This window comes from Prionailurus bengalensis, chromosome B4, assembly GCF_016509475.1.
Source record: "Prionailurus bengalensis isolate Pbe53 chromosome B4, Fcat_Pben_1.1_paternal_pri, whole genome shotgun sequence".
NCBI lineage: Eukaryota > Metazoa > Chordata > Mammalia > Carnivora > Felidae > Prionailurus > Prionailurus bengalensis.
In genome coordinates this window covers 30,198,889-30,212,696 of record NC_057358.1, presented here as the reverse complement: position 1 = coordinate 30,212,696, position 13,808 = coordinate 30,198,889, and the positions used below count along the sequence as shown (strand labels likewise).

Below are 13,808 nucleotides of genomic sequence, written 5' to 3'. Positions count from 1 at the left end.
CTGTAGCAACAAGAACAAACACTTGCATGTGTTAAATTAATAAGGCAGTGTTGGAAGCTGACTTTCCTTCAAGACAGGAACAGTCTTTGGTTGCCATTGTTTTCTCTAGGAAATTACTGAGTGACATAAAAAAAACAATGCGTCGTTAACCGTGGGTATGAACGTCTACATCGGTGCTTCCTGTGAGATCTGTTGTCTGCCAGAAAGCTTAAAAACAAGTCAAGAGGCAATTTAGTGGGAAGAGGCATAAGGGAAGTCCCCACTCGGAGCTTTGCACATGGTCATATCCTGCTCAAAAGGCCACTTCATATCCTGAGCAGCTAAAACCTCCTAATGGTCAACAGCAGAGTTTAATCACACTTCAAAATTTGCCCATGTTTTTCAGAGTATTCCACTCTGTCCTGTTGCTTGGAGCTGCTTATCTTATTATTCATTTAGTCTTTTTCTTCCTTTTGTTTCTGGCTAAACAATAAAGGATTCAAAATAAAGACTCCGTATATCAGTGGTGTTATAAAAATTCTTAATTTTCAAGCATATCATCAGAGCCCAAGCCATTAACCTCATTGAAGCTGAATTTCTTTCCCTGTAAAATGAAGGTATGGTAGCCTTCTCCATTCAAGCTGTCGCAGTTCATGATACTGTGAATCTCAGAGAAATGCAGTCTTGGGCTTTCTTCTCCTCTGTGCATACTAAGTGCGTAGCATACTGTCTGCTCCGGAAACGTGTTCTCATGGATCCTAAGTGTAGTCATTCACACACAAAGCAGAATTTAATTCGTTAATTATTTCAATGTTTTATTAATGATAGTGTTCACCACACTGTAAACAGATTTATCCTTCTCGCTTTAATTAAAGCTCTTGGGAGCGCTCTCCTCAAAACAACTGTGACTTTTCCCTGATTAAAATGCCAGGAGACGAGGGGGAAAAAAGGCAAGAGATATAATGCCTAGATGGGATATGACCTTTGTTGATCCAAAGAAATAAAATGGCACCAGGGACTAATCGATTACCACACCCTCCAGTGAGTTTAGAAATAGAATTGCTTGATAAACCGACTCAGGCTGAAACTCCACTCTTCTCCAAATTTGGGGGCATTGTCTTTTGTGGGAAAATTTTGGGGTACTAGATTATTTATGCTGTCATTTATCCCAGAGAAGCAGAAAGCGAAAGCACTGGCTCCTAAACCCCATCCTGTTTGGTTTGGTAAATCAGCCCTTTTATGGATTAATCACACAGAAGAAAGAAGCCTCTGCAAAGATACTCTGTAGCTCTGAGAATACCTCACCGAGCCCCCAGAGCAAATCGTCTTCTCTCTCCACTACCTCTCTCTATTTACTTGTACAGATGTTCATTCTGAGGAATGAGGAGAAGGAAAGTTCCAGAAGAGAGGAGCTAGCACTAACTTTATGAGGAGGCTTGATTCTATATTTTCCTTTTGCCTTATGTATGTTCCTGTTGGATAATATTCCACATTTTCTAACTGAAGGAACTTTGAAAGCAGACATCAGCAACAAAAGGCCTTAGTGTGGAAAGGAGGTAATCTGAACTGAGTCATAACACACCCACAATACCACACACCACACACCCTCAGTCGTGTTCACTCACTTACAATCATAGTGTCAAAGAAAGTAAATGCCCTTGTTAATGTTCAACATGTGAAACTGATCAGGCCAGGCCTTAGGGTTGTTTTGTGGATTTTAAAATTAGTTATATGATTGGGGTGCTGGGTGGCTCAGTCGATAAAGCGCCCGACTCTTCATTTTGGCTCAGGTCATGATCTCATGGTTTTGAGATCAAGCACTGTGTTGGGCTATGCTCTAGGCATGGAACGTGCTAGGAATTCTCTCTGTCCCTCTGCCCCTCCCCCCACTTGCACTCTCATTCTTTCTGTCAAAAATTTAAATAAATAAATAATAAAATTAATTGTAAGACATGTTCTAACAACAAAACTTTATGTTCCTATTGCACTTTTTCTTTTTTCTTTTATTTATCTTTAATTTTATTTTATTTTTAGAGAGAGAGAAAGAGAAAATGCAAGTGGCAGAGAGGGGCAGAGGGAAAGAGAAAGAGAATCTGAAGCAGGCTCCATGTTCAGTGTGGAGCCTGATGCAGGGCTTGATCCCATGACCCTGGGATCTTGAAGTGAGCCAAAATCAAGAGTCAGTTGCTCGACCGACTAAGCCACCCAGGCGCCCTACTTTTCCTTTTTTTAAAGCACCTTTTTGTACACATCCCAGTTTAGTCTTAGAATGTAAGTTAAATAGGCCAAAGATTTACATCCTCAACTTCATGTGAGAAAACAGCGGCTCAAAGAAGTTAAATGGTTCATGAGTCCCAACTTGCAGAAAAGATGCAACTTGTGGGGAAAATTGGGCTTACACAATGGAAGTGGACTTCCTTTCTCACACGTGAGAATGGAGTCAGTAGGCACAGAGAGATCATGAAGGCAGACAGCAGCTGGTGAGTCACCACTTGTGGCTGGACCTGACCCAGGCCCAGCGTGCAGCTGGCTTTTCCATAGCTCTTTGGCCATTCGAACTGTGAGTTTTTCACCTTACAGTCTCAAATTCTCAAATGCAGTAAACTGAGCAATTCTCTCACACCGACTCTACAGAGGAAAACCACAAAGTCTGGTGAGGTGAGGTCGTAAGGCCCCACAGGTCCTGGAGGAGAGACAGTCATTCAAATAGCCAAGTTCCTATAATCCCCAGCCCAAGGGTCTTTCCTCTAGGCCAGGAGGTCCTTCCTGGCTTATTGCCCAAAGGCTTCCCAACATCCCTCCAGGGCTGTGAGTTGGAGCTACCAGCAACTTCCAGAGTGGCTCTGTCATCATTAAAACATGGAATTAACAGTTATGACTTGCTGATAATGGAGACAAAAGGCAATTTAAAGGCATGGGCTTGATTTCAGGAGCTAAGAAGGGGCCAGCTGGATGCCCTGTATTGGAATAGTAACAAATGGAATGAAGTAACTCATGAATTCTTGGAAATATTCCCTCTGACACATGGAATTATTACACATTTTTAGGAAATCTTAGGTGGGAAAAGATAGTGCTCCTCATTCAGTTAAAAGAATTTATTTGGAATCCTTGTTTTTATCTTTAAAGTTACTTGTCTCCCAAAATTAGGATAGAAACTGAAATCATTTATCGTAAAGCCTTAGAATATCATTTATTTTAACAGGCTTCATGTATAATTTTCTTCTAAACTTTCTGGAAAAATCTTTTGTTCTCATAATAATGTGTTGAGTATGGAACAGGTATCGTGGATGAAATAGTTTTTGACATTTTCATACAATTGCTAGTTTTTAGCAGGTTTACAATCTGTAATGCTGTATTCATAATTGGTTCCATTTGCTGAATTGACTGGTCCAGAACATATATTGAGCCACGTTATCCTGACTGTAAACGGTCTGCTTATAAACCAGACACTTTAGAGGGTACATTATCTCATTCAGATCATTAGTAAATTGCTGAAATCGCAATAAAATGATCCTTTATAAATGTGTAACTAGAGAACTGACAAAAATAGCTCACTGTGTTACCCAAATGTGGAATGAGACATGTAAAATATAGTGTTGGCAAATTTAGGGAAAATATAGCTGTTTGACTGAATGTTTATTCCCCAGGTGTGCTTCCTGTGTGTGTGTGTGTGTGTGTGTGTGTGTCTGTGTCTGTGTCTGTGTCTGTGTGTCTGTGGTGCAACTAATATTAGTATGCTGTTTTAGCTAAAACATTGATCTGGAAGGGAGAAAAATTGCTTTAAAAAAAATTCCCCCAAGATAAGTCTTTCATTATCTTACCCTGTTTCTGCAGGGACCTCTACTTCCTGATAAAATGAATGCTTTACATCCTATCACAGGGCTGTTTTCTCTGACTAGGTTCCACCCAGGAAGTCTCTGTTCCCAAAATTCCTCTCTGGAGGAACTTTTCCTTTGCTTTCTCTTGTACCTTGTTTTCTCAAGTTGTTGAAAGTCATTTGAAGGAAATACTTATAGAAAACATGTACAGGGATGGGTTAAAGTCAGAACTTGTTGCTGCATTAAAGGAGGTTATGATTTGGGGAACATGGAATAAAGGTGTGGCATAATTATTTAAGATATTTTTACCTGACTGTTTTGTCATCTACAAAATACCAAGATCATTTTAACTGTTTTGATCAAATCAACCACTTAATTCAGTTTTAAAAATCAGTCAAATGATTTTACTAATTAGTATTTCATGTCAACACACCCCAAAGAGAATGTGTGACATTTAAAGAAACCTTTTAGATTTTTATGATGAAATCGCTGGAAAGACAATATGGAAAAAAACCACAACTATTCAGGTAAAACTACACTTCACATAGATTAATTTGCATACCACACACATTTCATTTGTTTATGGTTTTGGTTTCTTAATTGTTTTATGTCTGTTTGGAACCAATATTCATAGTTATATTCTAGAGGAGAATTGTTTTCTTTCTAGGATAGCTCAGCTTTAAGTATAAGGCTAAAAGCAGATGCAAACATCATTTTATCTAAATTCCTTATTTTGCTTGAGTTCAGAGGTTAAGTGATTTCCAAGACCACATAGCAAGTTAATGACCCAGACCCTGGACTAGAATCTTAGCATCCTTGCTGCCCCTTCTTTGTTGCTACTCAGTTGCAATACTGTGCAAACATGAATTTGGATCCTTCTTGAAGGTGACATCGTGAAGACCAGGTAAGCACATTTAAGTCCCACCATATTCCTGCTTAGTTACTGATTGGTAAAGGATGTCTATCAAATTGAGCAGTCATTGCCAAAGCTTTACCTTTGGCCAATGACTGGACTCTGTCCCAACCAGAGTTTCTTGGTCTAAACAATACTGATGTTTTAGATTAGATAATTCTTTAATTTTTTTAATGTTTATTTATTTTTGACAGACAGACAGAGAGAGAGAGAGAGAGAGAGAGAGAGCACGAGCAGGGAGGGGCAGAATCCGAAGCAGGCTCCAGGCTTGGAGCACAGAGCCCGATGCAGGGCTTGAACTCATGAACCGTGAGATCATGACCTGAGCCAAAGTCGGATGCTTACCCAACTGAGTCGCCCATGCTCCCCTAGATTAGATAACTATTGTGGAGGCTATCTGTGCATTGTAAGATATCTAGCAGTACCTCTGGCCTCCACCCACTAGAAGTCAGTAACACACACACAGACACACACACACATACACCACACACACACACACAAACACACACACACACCTCAATTATGACAGCCAAAAATGTCTGTAGGTATTGTACAATGTCCTACTGGGGACAAAAATCCCCCTCCATTGAAAACCATTGGTATAGAAGATGTCCCAAGTCCTAATCAAGTCATTTTTTAAATAATAAGGTTAATCACCATTAATAAGGTTGATCACAAAGGAAAGGTAAACTGGTTGCTTGGCTGTTTTTTGTCACATTTCAATTGCTTATCATAGATAATCATTTGAATAGAACCGTAGTTCTTTTGTTTTCCAAAAATACAGATGCATCTGTTTACCTTATGCAGGAAAACAGCATCATAAACCTCCTGGTTTATTTATCTTAAGCTTCACTATTTTTAGCTTTTAAAAGTGAACTGTTTTTAGCTAAATAAATACAGATGTGATTTCAAAATACTGTAGCTTGGGTCTCAAAATGCACTGATAAGGATTGGATTATGAAAAGGAAACACAAGGATAAAATCACAGGTCATTGTTGACAAGATATAGGAAAAATAAGACTGAAATGAGCCCCTCCACACCTGGACATTATGTGTCTCTGACCTTTGCCAACGTATTTTAATTTTTTTGCAGTATGTAAATCAAACGTGTGTGCGTGTGTGTGTGTGTGTGTGTGTGTGTGTTTTCACTTCCATGGTAATCAAGAGTAAGGAGCTGTGTTTGAAAAACTTGTCTATTGCTTATTAACTTATCTTTTCATGGGAAAAATACTATTAAGTTTCCAATTTTGTAACCTAAACAACAACACATTAAGAGCTATCAATTCCAACCAGTTTCATATCTGTGGACCAATAAGAAGGCAAGGTTGATGGTTTCACATCTGTTTTGGGTGAAAGGCTGTTCCTGTCTGTGGTATTTAAAATTTAAAGAACTTCTGTTATTATACAATTGGGAATCCTCAGGGAGTAAAATGTTAATGAAATCCATAACATGCACAGATTTTATGATAGCAGTTTTAAGAAATTCCTTTGGTGGGGTTTGTTGATTTCTGTCCCGGCGGTAATAATTGTACCTTTTACAGAGTGCATTAATGTTCTCATTTAGGAGCAATGGCTACGTTTATGCAGCGTGTAATGTAACACACGAACTCCTAAGCTTTAAATAACTTTCATATCGTAATTTGAAAGCCCTGGAGCAAAAAATGTGTGTTCTTCAGAATTGGCACAACCCACAGTTTAAAACTTACCTAGCACGTTCACAGCAACCTCCTCCAAAGATGGAAAAGGTACACCCTGCAAATTCCAAAGCCTGGATGCAGATGGACATTCCAGACCCTCTTATATTTCTCATTTAATGCACCATTTGAAAGCTCTGCATCAAAAAGGCAATTTTGATCAGCATCACAATAACAATTTGGGATGCTGACCTACAAGAGAGACAGATACTGATATTTATTTCCTTTCTCCACTTCCACTGCCCTCCCCGCAGCTTTCGAATTTCATTTAATTCTGTGTTCAGATAAAGAGAGGAAAGCAGATTAAATCAAAAATGCTCTATAAATCCCAATAGTAATAAAATGCATTATGCTTTCATATTTCCAGCTATTGAACAGAGTAAGCATGTGAAACTAATTGCACACATTATGACTCAGGATAATCACATATGTACTCATGCATGTGACATGCAGGGTTTTGTTTTTTTTTAAAGCTCTCTTTTCCTTAAGGGGTTAAAACTGCATTTATGACACTCTTAGAATTGCCTTTCTTCAGAATAGTGAAGTCTTTTACCAAAGTTTTGTTTTCTCACAATTCTAATGCTTTAAATTTCTGGCTACATTTTCAGGATTTAGCAGAAAAATAAATCAGCTCCTTTATTCTTTGAGCAGGCCTGAGAAGGACTATCTATTGATAGAATTCTTCAGGGGATGGATGATTGGACCAGACAGCTTCTGAAGTCTTTTCAAGCATTTAAGATTCTGTGATTCTATTAGAAATAAATTTACTCTATCAGCTGGTGCCCTGGGCTTTGCCTAAATGAAAACATAAATATATGAAGCATAAGTGGAATTCATTTTAAATACTCCTGATTACCGTATGAGGCAGTACATAGCAAAAATGTATTCTCAATTCAAAACATTTTCTCTTCTTCGATCAAGTAATTGTTTAGGTTGGTTTCACCATGAAGTTTATTTGAGGATTTCACATAGAAACTTCACTAGTGAGGCCTGTCTTCCTTGGTTCTTTTGTACTAGCTCACAGGGATGTGCAGCCCACCAGGGAAGATAAGATGAGGCCCAGAGAGTTCATCTTTCGTGTCTCTCCAATCTTTGAAGAAAATATCTGTAAGGCATAAGCTTACCTACCATTACGGACTGTTCACACCTTAAAGTCCTGCCAATACTCAGTCTTTTTTTCTTTCCTTAAGAAGACAAATACCACATTCAATTCTGAGGATGTTATAGGCCATAATACTAGCCCAGAAAAGTGACAGGGAAAAAAAGCGGCCCCAGGGAACCTGGATGAAGCTGTATGAAGAAGGACATTACAGTTGTCTTATGCCTCCAAGACTTGATGTATTTACTTCGGGCTAAAGCTGATGCAGATAGATCCATCTCAGAGGAGAGAAAGACCAAATCCCGGAGACACGCAGGCTAATAGCTACAGAAAGTGCAAGAAATCTGACAGAGCTTTCAGTTTGAGAATCTGGAAATGAAATCTAAAATTTGCAGTGGGGAGTACCTGTGATAATAAAAAGAAACTAGCAAATTATGAAATATGAAATACTGAAGAAAATGTTCTTTTGTATTTTAGGAGGGACACCACGCTCACGGGAAGAAGAGATAATAGCTCTTTTTTATGTTCCTAGTCTTAAAAAATGAAGGTATAGCACGTAGGATTTTCATGGGCTAATTATTTAAACCTTATTTTAACGTTTATTTATTTTTGGGACAGAGAGAGACAGAGCATGAACGGGCGAGGGGCAGAGAGAGAGGGAGACACAGAATCGGAAACAGGCTCCAGGCTCTGAGCCATCAGCCCAGAGCCCAACGCGGGGCTCGAACTCACGGACCGCGAGATAGTGACCTGGCTGAAGTCGGACGCTTAACCGACTGCGCCACCCAGGCGCCCCTAAACCTTATTTTAAAAATCCAGGCTAGTCATTGCTACTCTCAATCAGCAACATTCTATCACACACACATTATACTATTTCTGTAGCTTTAACTTATGTTTCCAAATATTGCAATAAGGAGGCTCTAATTTATTTAGAAAGCTCCAGTGCCAAGACAGCAAGAATTCATTTATTTAACAATTCAATTTCCATGGAAAGAAAAACCAGTCAATACATTTGTACATTCAATATGGTATTTCCTCTCAATCAACCACTAGGAAATAAATGAATCTTCTTTATTGCGACAAACGTGGAAGGCATCTTACGTGATCTCCATCTGCACATTCCTGTGTTTTCTGGGCTGTAGGACAAAAAGGAAAAGGAGGCAGGAATAGGCAATTTGGGGTTCATCTTGTATATGCTGAAATTCAACTGTGATTATTAATTCCTGTAATATAATAATCCAGTCCCCTTAGCCTAAGAACTTTGCGGTTTCAAGAAGAATTTACATTAACATCTGTTTATCTACTTATCTTTCTTTGAAGTGTCTAGACTTAGAATATTCATGTGTCTCATATAGAATTCATCTTAATTAAAATCTTTTTATCAAAAGTAATTCAAATGTTATGAAGCAGTTCATTTGATTTCTTTTTAAATACTGGCAGTTTTAGTAAAACCGTGCAAAGTGATGTGTTCTTATCCTTAACTTTGTGTCTAAAAGTATAGTAACAATGGGATAGGATTCTTACTGCTCCAAAAACTTGCAAGGGTATATGAAAGGGATGCTTTTTTTAGCATTTCCAAATATGCGCCTTAGCTCCATGTTTTTCTGTCAAGAAGTGCCCCTTCCACACACACACGCACACACACACACACACACACACACACACACACAGCAGTGTGGCCATGTTCCCCAAGAAAGCATTTCACCTCTTGTCACCTCCAAGTGTATGGTTGAAATACATGTATCCAACCACGTGTTAAGAATGGTTCCAGTGGATAAATGCAAGTCATAGCTTCCATTATGTTAAGGACTTTAGGCAGTGCTAGGGGACGAATAACATGATATGCTTAGTGTAACATCTGTGCTCATTCTCCTGTGGTTTGAAAGTAGTCATGCACATGCATTTTTCCCATTGTGTGACCCAGGCTGAAATGCATGAAATTAATATAGATTTTTTTTTCAGCCTGCATTTGGATGGCAAAGCAGCATATCTTCAGAACACAGAATGATGTCATGCTTTTTCCCTTTCTTCTAAGGGGAGCCTGGAAATCACTAATCATTATATAACATTTCTCCTCTCCTTGTTTTCATTGCCCAGCTCCAATACGGAATCAGTCAGTCCAAAACTACAGAACGTTCCTTGTGAATTGTAAATGCAAATGATTTTCTTAGAGAGTAATTTTTGAAAATGCATTATTTCAAGGCTTTTCTTGTCCCCCTTTCTCAGTGATCTTCAAAAAGAATCAGTATACACTTCCTGGATGAACAATAAGCTTCCAACAGGGAAAACGCAGTTGACCAAATATTCAATCGTGACGTTCATTTCATCTGTTCTCAGGAATGATTGGCATCCCTTCAGAGACTAACTGTTGACACACACTTTCTGATGGCCAGCTGTACCTAGGCAATCTGTTCTTTCTCTCCTTTCTTGTCTCCGGGGCAGCATTCCTTATAACCTTAGGCGGTGACTGACTTTAATCTCAATAATCCCATCAGCTCCTTGCTGGATTGTTCATGCCAAGTGGACGAGTTTTCTTGGACACCTGCACTTGCAGATTTGCCATCAGCACATGAAATTCTCATTAACATGACAGGCCCACCTAGCTCCCTGAGAAATACATGGAAAGTCAGTATAAAAGGATGCTGTCAGAGTTTATAGGCCAAGAAGCTGATTTAGACTGTTGCCCTCATCTGCAAGTCTTTAGTTTCCAGAAATTCATCCTTGTGTTTGTTTTTGAAACCAAGCTTTTAGGAGGAGAGACAAAAATTAAAGTCATGACTTACTGGAAAACTAATAATAAACAAGTCTTTTTGTTTGTGCTGGAATAGACAGATGCCTTTGGAGTACAAATGTGTGTTTATCTTGAGTCAGTTAGGGATCTCCCCACTAATGCAGATAAAACTTAACAGGAAGAGTGGAACAACAGCTTCTGAAACAAGTAAATACACTTTACCTGTACATGACATTTAATATGCTTTTTGGTCTTTTAGGTTTGAAAATCTCTTTAAACTCCTGATAGACCTGAAAGATGTATGTGTCATAACTGAGGTCACTGCATCTAGAAAGGGGTGATGCGATTTTTGCCTCGGTGCAGAGCTCTAGTTCTCCTGCCAGGAGGTTCACTTACGAGGCTGTTTCTCAGACACCATAGACAAAAAACCCCACAAAATTCACCAAAGGCCTGAAATCTGCATGCATTTCCTAGCCACATACAGCTATAATTCCAACGTCTTATAAAGCCCACACGTTAATTTGGTAAAACCGTAGAGACCTATAGTTATGCAGTGAAATGTTGATGCTGTTCCTTTTTAGAAAATACAGGAAGGGTATGGGAAAAGTCTAACATACCAGATACATAAACAGCCAATACATAAACATCCTGTGGACATCATGCTTGCAATTAACTTAGCTCTAAAATAAAAGGTTTGCGTGAGGTTGAGAGCATGATAGACATTGTGAAAAAAAATTTATGGAAGTCCTACTGTCCTTTGGGGTGACTTGTGGGAGGAAGGACACATACTAAGTTACTTGAGAGGTCATCTGAGAAATAAGTGAAAAGGAATACTTCACACAGCGTCAACCTAGCCCATGAAACTCATTGTTCAGTGGACTCCAGCCTCAAGTAGTGGGCTTTTCAAAGGACTGGAAATTTTATGAGTAGTTATACTAGTTGCAGTTATAAACGCCAAGATAAAAATAATCACATTCCTAGCTTACGTGCACAAGTTAGTTGGCCAAACACTAACTTTGCCTTTAATGACAGGCAATTGGCTTTTGTTTGGAAGAAAGGGGTTTCAGATCTTGCCAACAATGGTGGACAGACACAGCATTGAGTTTAAATCCAACAGATATATACTGAGTATCTGCTAAAGATTAGACACTGTATGTGAGAGCCAGGTGAATTTAAAATTTTTTTTTCAACATTTACTTATTTTTGGGACAGAGAGAGACAGAGCATGAACGGGGGAGGGGCAGAGAGAGAGGGAGACACAGAATCGGAAACAAGCTCCAGGCTCTGAGCCATCAGCCCAGAGCCTGACGCGGGGCTCGAACTCACAGACCGCGAGATCGTGACCTGGCTGAAGTCAGACGCTTAACCAACTGCGCCACCCAGGCACCCCTAGAGCCAGGTGAATTTAAAATGAAAGTTTCTGTCCCTCCTTCAGAAGAGTTAAAATCCAGGTACACTCACACACACACACACACACACACACACACACCAATTACCCAAGTGACTAAGAGAAAAAAATATTAGGGTCACATTCTTATGGTTAATGTGTGTACGAATGCTTCATTATGATCCTCATAATAACCATGGGTTGTAACTAAATAGAGTAAGCCTTAGTGTTTTTGCTGGCAAGACAAGAAGACTAAGGCTTGGGATGGCTAATTAACTTGCTTAACATTGTCCAGGTCACTTTTTAATGTCAAAGCTACAGAGGTACTTCTGGACCCTGTGCTATCTGCCACCACTTACTGCCTTTATCACCCCAATTTTTTCCCTGAAGTCTAGAATTGATTGAGCATTTATAATGCAGTCTATCCACTCTGTACTGAGATTTATTGTTTACTTTACTTTTTCCCTCACTGACTAGAGGGCAGGAATCTGGGAACCTTCCCTCTCTTTCACCCAAGTATCTAAGACTTATTTGTGTTATAAATGAGTAATTGCCAGTCACCAACTTCCCTCCACCGAAACAAAAAATGCTCACCATTATAAGCTCATGTTCTGAACTCGATGCCCTCTCCTTAAATGTTTGAGGAGCGAATGGTATGATTTCAACAGCAGTATGAATCCCTGAAGTAAACAAAAGGTTTTTATGCCACTTCACTGAAATGTTTTCTTTTAAATGTAGATATAAACTTAGGGTAAGACTGCAGCGTGTGCCATTAGAGCTCAAGAGAGAAGTCCCTGACTCATGCAGATTAAGATTTAGGTATGTTCCCAGGAATGCTTGGATTCCCAGAGGCAGGGAGAGCCCGTATTTCAGCAGGATAATCTCAGCAACACAGTACATGCTCATGAGCTTAAAGCTTAATTACAAATAAGATGTCATTGTCTCTCTGTCATTAGCCACGCCCTTCCTGGCCTGGACTTGTGGACCACATGAAGGCCCACGCAAAGAGTGATACATGCTAGGGGAAGGGGGCAGGGAGGACACTTAACCTTGATCTCTAAAGCAACTTTGCCAGGAGATATTAGATAGAAAGAAAATATTCATCATATCCGATATTTCAAAATACAGACAGTTGGGTGAGATATTTTTCCAGTTGATTCTGCCTTTAGCTCAACAATCTTGGCCCCTTCCCCGGCCAAAATCTTACCCCATCTTATGAGATCCAGTTTGATTCAAATGACCCTTTTACCATAAGCCCTGTTCTTTCTCTTCCTGGAAGGAATCTTTCTTCTTTGGAATCCCATAATGCCTCATCTGTCAACATGGTGGTGTTTTTTACTTTCAGCCTCGTGTTATCATTATTTTCACATAGGCCTACCTGCTTCCAGAGCCTGGCAAACAGTACATGTGTGTTGAGTTTAATGGATTAGCTGTTTTTACCTGGACACTTGAGATCCTTCAATTTAATTTCACACTTTCAGCTTGAACATCTATGATGTGTAACGTGCCCTAATTGTGAGCATGCTCCCTTGCTCCATTTATTAGTTTATAGTTTGCCCCCAAACGTTTTTAAGAAGAACAGTAATTAATCTTTATCTACATAATACAGTGTGTCTTAATGTCCAGATTTTAGAGGTTTCTCAAGTAAGAGAGGAATTCAAATGGAATAACTGTCTGGTTTTTCTGAACACAATTATATCTGTTCAAGAAAATCTAGAAGGAAAAATACCCTCAGGTTTTGCAGAGAATATGTGAAGACTTTCTGCTCATACGTGTCTTAAAGATGTTTTTCATAAACTAAGCTGAGCATTTTCGGGTGGGTGTCACAGTCCCATGTGCTGCTGTCAGTCCAAAGATCTTCAAAGCCTAATCTATCTTCAAAGACTGTATCTATCACATGGAGGAAATGTAGACCAGTGGTGGTGCCTCCATTCTAGAACATTCCATCTTTATCGTTTCCATATTGGAGTGATTTGAGTAGCTGGATTCTGGAAATGACTCTAGTTGAAATGCTAAAGTATTAACCTGCTGCACGGAGTCCCTTTTGTTTCTTTTTTTGCCTATGCCACTTGCCAATTTTAACAGCTACAGCAGATTTTACTATTTAAACAGAACCAGATGGAACTCCAGTTCAAAGAACATAGCAGAATTAAATATTACTTTTTTAATTAGTTGTTTCTGATTTAT

The 13,808-nt window shown here is 39.2% G+C and overlaps 1 protein-coding gene and 1 long non-coding RNA gene across 7 annotated transcripts in view; one reads left to right on the top strand and one right to left on the bottom strand.

Moving 5' to 3' along the window:
* NRP1 (neuropilin 1) overlaps positions 1 to 13,808 on the top strand; it is a 138,629-nt gene that overhangs the window by 75,006 nt on the left and 49,815 nt on the right. The window lies entirely within an intron of this gene.
* On the bottom strand, positions 5,919 to 8,417 carry LOC122473053. The gene is made up of 2 exons (XR_006294582.1): positions 8,305 to 8,417; positions 5,919 to 8,089 (listed from the first exon to the last, which is right to left on the bottom strand). It is a non-coding gene; the product is annotated as an uncharacterized LOC122473053 (long non-coding RNA).